Source organism: Nerophis ophidion, linkage group LG08, assembly GCF_033978795.1.
Source record: "Nerophis ophidion isolate RoL-2023_Sa linkage group LG08, RoL_Noph_v1.0, whole genome shotgun sequence".
NCBI classification, from domain to species: Eukaryota; Metazoa; Chordata; class Actinopteri; order Syngnathiformes; family Syngnathidae; genus Nerophis; species Nerophis ophidion.
This window is the reverse complement of record NC_084618.1, coordinates 36,058,896-36,065,270: the sequence shown is the minus strand read 5'-3', so window position 1 is coordinate 36,065,270 and position 6,375 is coordinate 36,058,896. Positions and strand designations below refer to the sequence as shown.

At 53.8% G+C, this 6,375-nt stretch overlaps 1 protein-coding gene across 1 annotated transcript in view; it reads left to right on the top strand.

Annotated features, from left to right (window-relative positions):
- Positions 1-5,718: 5,718 nt before the first annotated feature.
- LOC133557711 (protein shisa-6-like) overlaps positions 5,719-6,375 on the top strand; it is a 61,131-nt gene continuing 60,474 nt past the window's right edge. The window contains exon 1 of the mRNA XM_061908417.1: positions 5,719-6,363. The gene's annotated coding sequence lies outside the window, so the exon portion shown is untranslated. The remainder of the gene's footprint in view (positions 6,364-6,375) is intronic.

Genomic DNA, 6,375 nt, shown 5'->3' with positions numbered 1-6,375 from the left:
CCTCCCACGCATCGGATGCCTCTCACGCCTCCCTTGCATCTAATATCTCCCACGTCTCCCACACATCTGATGCCTCTCCCACCTCCCACGCATCTGATGCCTCTCACGCCTCCCTCACATCTGATGCCTCTTACGCCTCCTTTGCATCTGATGCCTCTTACGCCTCCTTTGCATCTCGTATCTCTCATGCCTCCCACACATCTGGTGCCTCTTACGCCTCCCACGCATCGGATGCCTCTCACGCCTCCCTTGCATCTAATATCTCCCACGTCTCCCACACATCTGATGCCTCTCACACCTCCCACACATCTGATGCCTCTCACGCCTCCCTCACATCTGATGCCTCTTACGCCTCCTTTGCATCTCGTATCTCTCACGCCTCCCTCACATCTGGTGCCTCTTACGCCTCCCACGCATCGGATGCCTCTCACGCCTCCCTTGCATCTAATATCTCCCACGTCTCCCACACATCTGATGCCTCTCCCACCTCCCACGCATCTGATGCCTCTCACGCCTCCCTCACATCTGATACCTCTTACGCCTCCTTTGCATCTCGTATCTCTCACGCCTCCCTCACATCTGATGCCTCTTACGCCTCCTTTGCATTTCGTATCCCTCACGCCTCCCACACATCTGGTGCCTCTTACGCCTCCCACGCATCGGATGCCTCTCACGCCTCCCTTGCATCTAATATCTCCCACGTCTCCCACACATCTGATGCCTCTCACACCTCCCACACATCTGATGCCTCTCACACCTCCCACGCATCTGATGCCTCTCACGCCTCCCTCACATTTGATGCCTCTCATGCCTCCCTCACATCTGACGCCTCCCACACATCTGATGCCTCTCAGGCCTCCCTCGCATCTAATATCTCTCACGCCTCCCACACATCTGGTGCCTCTCACGCCTCCCATGCATCTGATGCTTCCCATGCATCTGATGCTTTTCAGCCCTCCCTCGCATCTAATATCTCTGACGCCTCCCACACATCCGATGCCTCTCACACCTCCCTCGCATCTAATATCTCTCACGCCAGCCACACATCTGGTGCTTCTTACGCCTCCCATGTATCTGATGCCTCTCACGCCTCCCTCGCATCTAATATCTCTCACGTCTCCCACACATATGATGCTCTCATGCATCTGATGCCTTTCGCGACTCCCTTGCATCCAATATCTCTCACGCCTCCTATACATCTGATGCCTTTCACACCTCCCACGCATTTGATGCCACTCATGTCTCCTTTACTTTTGATGCCTCTCACGCCTCCCTCACATCTGATGCTTCTTACGCTTCCTTTGCATCTCGTATCTCTTACGCCTCCCACACATCTGGTGCCTCTTACGCCTCCCACGCATCAGATGCCTCTCACGCCTCCCTTGAATCTAATACCTCCCATGTCTCCCACACATCTGATGCCTCTCACACCTCCCACGCATCTGATGCCTCTCACGCCTCCCTCACATTTGATGCCTCTCATGCCTCCCTCACATCAGACGCCTCCCACACATCTGATGCCTCTCAGGCCTCCAATGCATCTGATACTTCTCACGCCTTCTATACATCTGATGCCTCTCACGCCTCCCTTGCATCTAATATCCCTCACGCCTCCCACACATCTGGTGCCTCTCACGCCTCCCATGCATCTGATGCTTCCCATGCATCTGATGCTTTTCAGCCCTCCCTCGCATCTAATATCTCTGACGCCTCCCACACATCTGATGACTCTCACACCTCCCTCGCATCTAATATCTCTCACGCCAGCCACACATCTGGTGCCTCTTACGCCTCCCATGCATCCAATGCCTCTCACGCCTCCTTCGCATATAATATCTCTCACGTTTCCCACACAAATGATGCCTCTCATGCATCTGATGCCTTTCGCGACTCCCTTGCATCCAATATCTCTCACGCCTCCTATACATCTGATGCCTTTCACACCTCCCACGCATTTGATGCCACTCATATCTCCTTTACTTTTGATGCCTCTCACGCCTCCCTCACATCTGATGCCTCTTACGCTTCCTTTGCATCTCGTATCTCTCACGCCTCCCACACATCTGGTGCCTCTTACGCCTCCCACTCATCGGATGCCTCTCACGCCTCCCTTGCATCTAATATCTCCCACGTCTCCCACACATCTGATGCCTCTCACACCTCCCACGCATCTGATGCCTCTCATGCCTCCCTCACATCTGATGCCTCTTACGCCTCCTTTGCATCTCGTATCTCTCACGCCTCCCTCACATCTGGTGCCTCTTACGCCTCCCACGCATTGGATGCCTCTCACGCCTCCCTTGCATCTAATATCTCCCACGTTTCCCACACATCTGATGCCTCTCCCACCTCCCACGCATCTGATGCCTCTCACGCCTCCCTCACATCTGATGCCTCTTACGCCTCCTTTGCATCTCATATCTCTCACGCCTCCCTCACATCTGATGCCTCTTACGCCTCCTTTGCGTCTCGTATCTCTCACGCCTCCCTCACATCTGGTGCCTCTTACGCCTCCCACGCATCGGATGCCTCTTACGCCTCCTTTGCATCTCATATCTCTCACACCTCCCTCACATCTGATGCCTCTTAAGCCTCCTTTGCATCTCGTGTTTCTCACGCCTCCCACACATCTGGTGCCTCTTACGCCTCCCAAGCATCGGATGCCTCTCACGCCTCCCTCACATCTGATGCCTCTTACGCCTCCTTTGCATCTCGTATCTCTCACGCCTCCCTCACATCTGGTGCCTCTTACGCCTCCCACGCATTGGATGCCTCTCACGCCTCCCTTGCATCTAATATCTCCCACGTCTCCCACACATCTGATGCCTCTCCCACCTCCCACGCATCTGATGCCTCTCACGCCTCCCTCACATCTGATGCCTCTTACGCCTCCTTTGCATCTCATATCTCTCACGCCTCCCTCACATCTGATGCCTCTTACGCCTCCTTTGCGTCTCGTATCTCTCACGCCTCCCTCACATCTGGTGCCTCTTACGCCTCCCACGCATCGGATGCCTCTTACGCCTCCTTTGCATCTCATATCTCTCACGCCTCCCTCACATCTGATGCCTCTTAAGCCTCCTTTGCATCTCGTGTTTCTCACGCCTCCCACACATCTGGTGCCTCTTACGCCTCCCAAGCATCGGATGCCTCTCACGCCTCCCTTCCATCTAATATCTCCCACGTCTCCCCCACATCTGATGCCTCTCCCACCTCCCACGCATCTGATGCCTCTCACGCCTCCCTCACATCTGATGCCTCTTACGCCTCCTTTGCATTTCGTATCTCTCGCGCCTCCCACACATCTGGTGCCTCTTACGCCTCCCACGCATCGGATGCCTCTCACGCCTCCTTTGGATCTAATATCTCCCACGTCTCCCACACATCTGATGCCTCTCACACCTCCCACGCATCTGATGCCTCTCACGCCTCCCTCACATTTGATGCCTCTCATGCCTCCCTCACATCTGATGCCTCTCAGGCCTCCTATGCATCTGATACTTCTCATGCCTCCTATACATCTGATGCCTCTCGCGCCTCCCTCGCATCTAATATCTCTCACGCCTCCCACACATCTGGTGCCTCTCACGCCTCCCACACATCCGATGCCTCTCACACCTCCCTCGCATCTAATATCTCTCACGCCAGCCACACATCTGGTGCTTCTTACGCCTCCCATGCATCTGATGCCTCTCACGCCTCCCTCGCATCTAATATCTCTCATGTCTCCCACACATATGATGCTCTCATGCCTCCTATGCATCTGATGCCTTTCGCGACTCCCTTGCATCCAATATCTCTCACGCCTCCTATACATCTGATGCCTTTCACACCTCCCACGCATTTGATGCCACTCATGTCTCCTTTACTTTTGATGCCTCTCACGCCTCCCTCACATCTGATGCTTCTTACGCTTCCTTTGCATCTCGTATCTCTTACGCCTCCCACACATCTGGTGCCTCTTACGCCTCCCACGCATCAGATGCCTCTCACGCCTCCCTTGAATCTAATACCTCCCATGTCTCCCACACATCTGATGCCTCTCACACCTCCCACGCATCTGATGCCTCTCACGCCTCCCTCACATTTGATGCCTCTCATGCCTCCCTCACATCTGACGCCTCCCACACATCTGATGCCTCTCAGGCCTCCAATGCATCTGATACTTCTCACGCCTTCTATACATCTGATGCCTCCCACGCCTCCCTTGCATCTAATATCTCTCACGCCTCCCACACATCTGGTGCCTCTCACGCCTCCCATGCATCTGATGCTTCCCATGCATCTGATGCTTTTCAGCCCTCCCTCGCATCTAATATCTCTGACGCCTCCCACACATCTGATGACTCTCACACCTCCCTCGCATCTAATATCTCTCACGCCAGCCACACATCTGGTGCTTCTTACGCCTCCCATGCATCCAATGCCTCTCACGCCTCCTTCGCATATAATATCTCTCACGTATCCCACACAAATGATGCATCTGATGCCTTTCGCGACTCCCTTGCAGCCAATATCTCTCACGCCTCCTAGACATCTGATGCCTTTCACACCTCCCACGCATTTGATGCCACTCATATCTCCTTTACTTTTGATGCCTCTCACGCCTCCCTCACATCTGTTGCCTCTTACGCTTCCTTTGCATCTCGTATCTCTTACGCCTCCCACACATCTGGTGCCTCTTACGCCTCCCACGCATCGGATGCCTCTCACGCCTCCCTTGCATCTAATATATCCCACACCTCCCACATATCTGATGCCTCTCACATCTCCTTCACATTTGATGCCTCTCATACCTTCCTCACATCTGACACCTCCCACACATCTGATGCCTCTCAGGCCTCCTCTGCATTTGATGCCTCTCACGCCTCCCTCGCATCTAATATCTCTCACGCCTCCCACACATCTGATGCCTCTCACGCCTCCCACACATCTGATGCCTCTTACGCCTCCCACGCATCGGATGCCTCTCACGCGTCCCTTGCATCTAATATATCCCACGCCTCCCACATATCTGATGCCTCTCACATCTCCTTCACATTTGATGCCTCTCATGCCTTCCTCACATCTGACACCTCCCACACATCTGATGCCTCTCAGGCCTCCTCTGCATCTGATGCCTCTCACGCCTCCCTCGCATCTAATATCTCTCACGCCTCCCACACATCTGATGCCTCTCACGCCTCCTATGCATCTGATGCCTCTCATGCCTCCCTCGCATCTTATATCTCTCACGTCTCCCACACATCTGATGCCTCTTACGTCTCCCACGCATCTGATGCCTCTCACGCCTCCCATGCATCTGATGCCTCTCACGCCTCCCACACATCTGATGCCTCTCACGCCTCCTATGCATCTGATGCCTCTCATGCCTCCCTCGCATCTAATATCTCTCACGTCTCCCACACATCTGATGCCTTCCACGCCTCCCATGCATCTGATGCCTCTCACGCCTTCATCGCATCTAATATCCCTCAAGCCTCCCACACATCTGATGCCTCCCATGCATCTGATGCCTCTCACGCCTCCCTCGCATCTAATATCCCTCACGCTTCCCATGCATCTGACGACTTTCACGCCTCCCTCGCATCTAATATCTCTCACGCCTCCCTCACATCTGATGCCTCTCACGCTTCCCATGCATCTCATCCCTCTTCCTCCCGTTCCTCTCATGCACATGTGACTTAGCAGCCTCCAAGCAGCTCCCGCCTGACGTAGCACTCTGGAGAACAATAAAGCTTTAATGAAGCTTTAGCGTGGAGCTAGCGGGGGAGACTCATTAGCGCTGAGTTCCACTTACAGACCTGCTGGACTTAAACACCTTTCATCCTAAGCAGCTCATATTTTTTTCATGAAGTCTGCTTTTTGTCGTTTGGTAGGCAGAGGTCGTGTGAAGTCTTCATGAAATATGGACGCGCGACTTTGTGCTGAAGTACATTTCTATTTGCTGACGCCGTACAACTATTGAGTGATGATGTCATCGCCGGTTAAGTCCCACGGCTCTCATGACGAACGCTGATGTGTTTACATTGTGTTGTTTTGCTCATGCTGTTACGCAACGAAACAAAAATGGCGGATCCTGTTCGGGCGGTATTGAAGTGAAGCGATGTTCTTCATCACACCTGCGATTCTGTTTTTTTGTTGTTTTTTTAAAGTCCTCAGGGAACACTAGACCTCAACATGCCCTGCACCCCCACCCTCACCTCCACCTTCCCCCACACACTCTCACCCCGAGTCAACCACGGGGGCTGTAGCGAGGGGCCAGCGGGGGGGGGCTTCATACGAAAAGGAATGAGGCACCATATGGTGTTGTTTTGCTCTTTGGAACAGTTGCTGCTGGCTTGATTTAGCAACACATTTGAAGTAACAGAACAC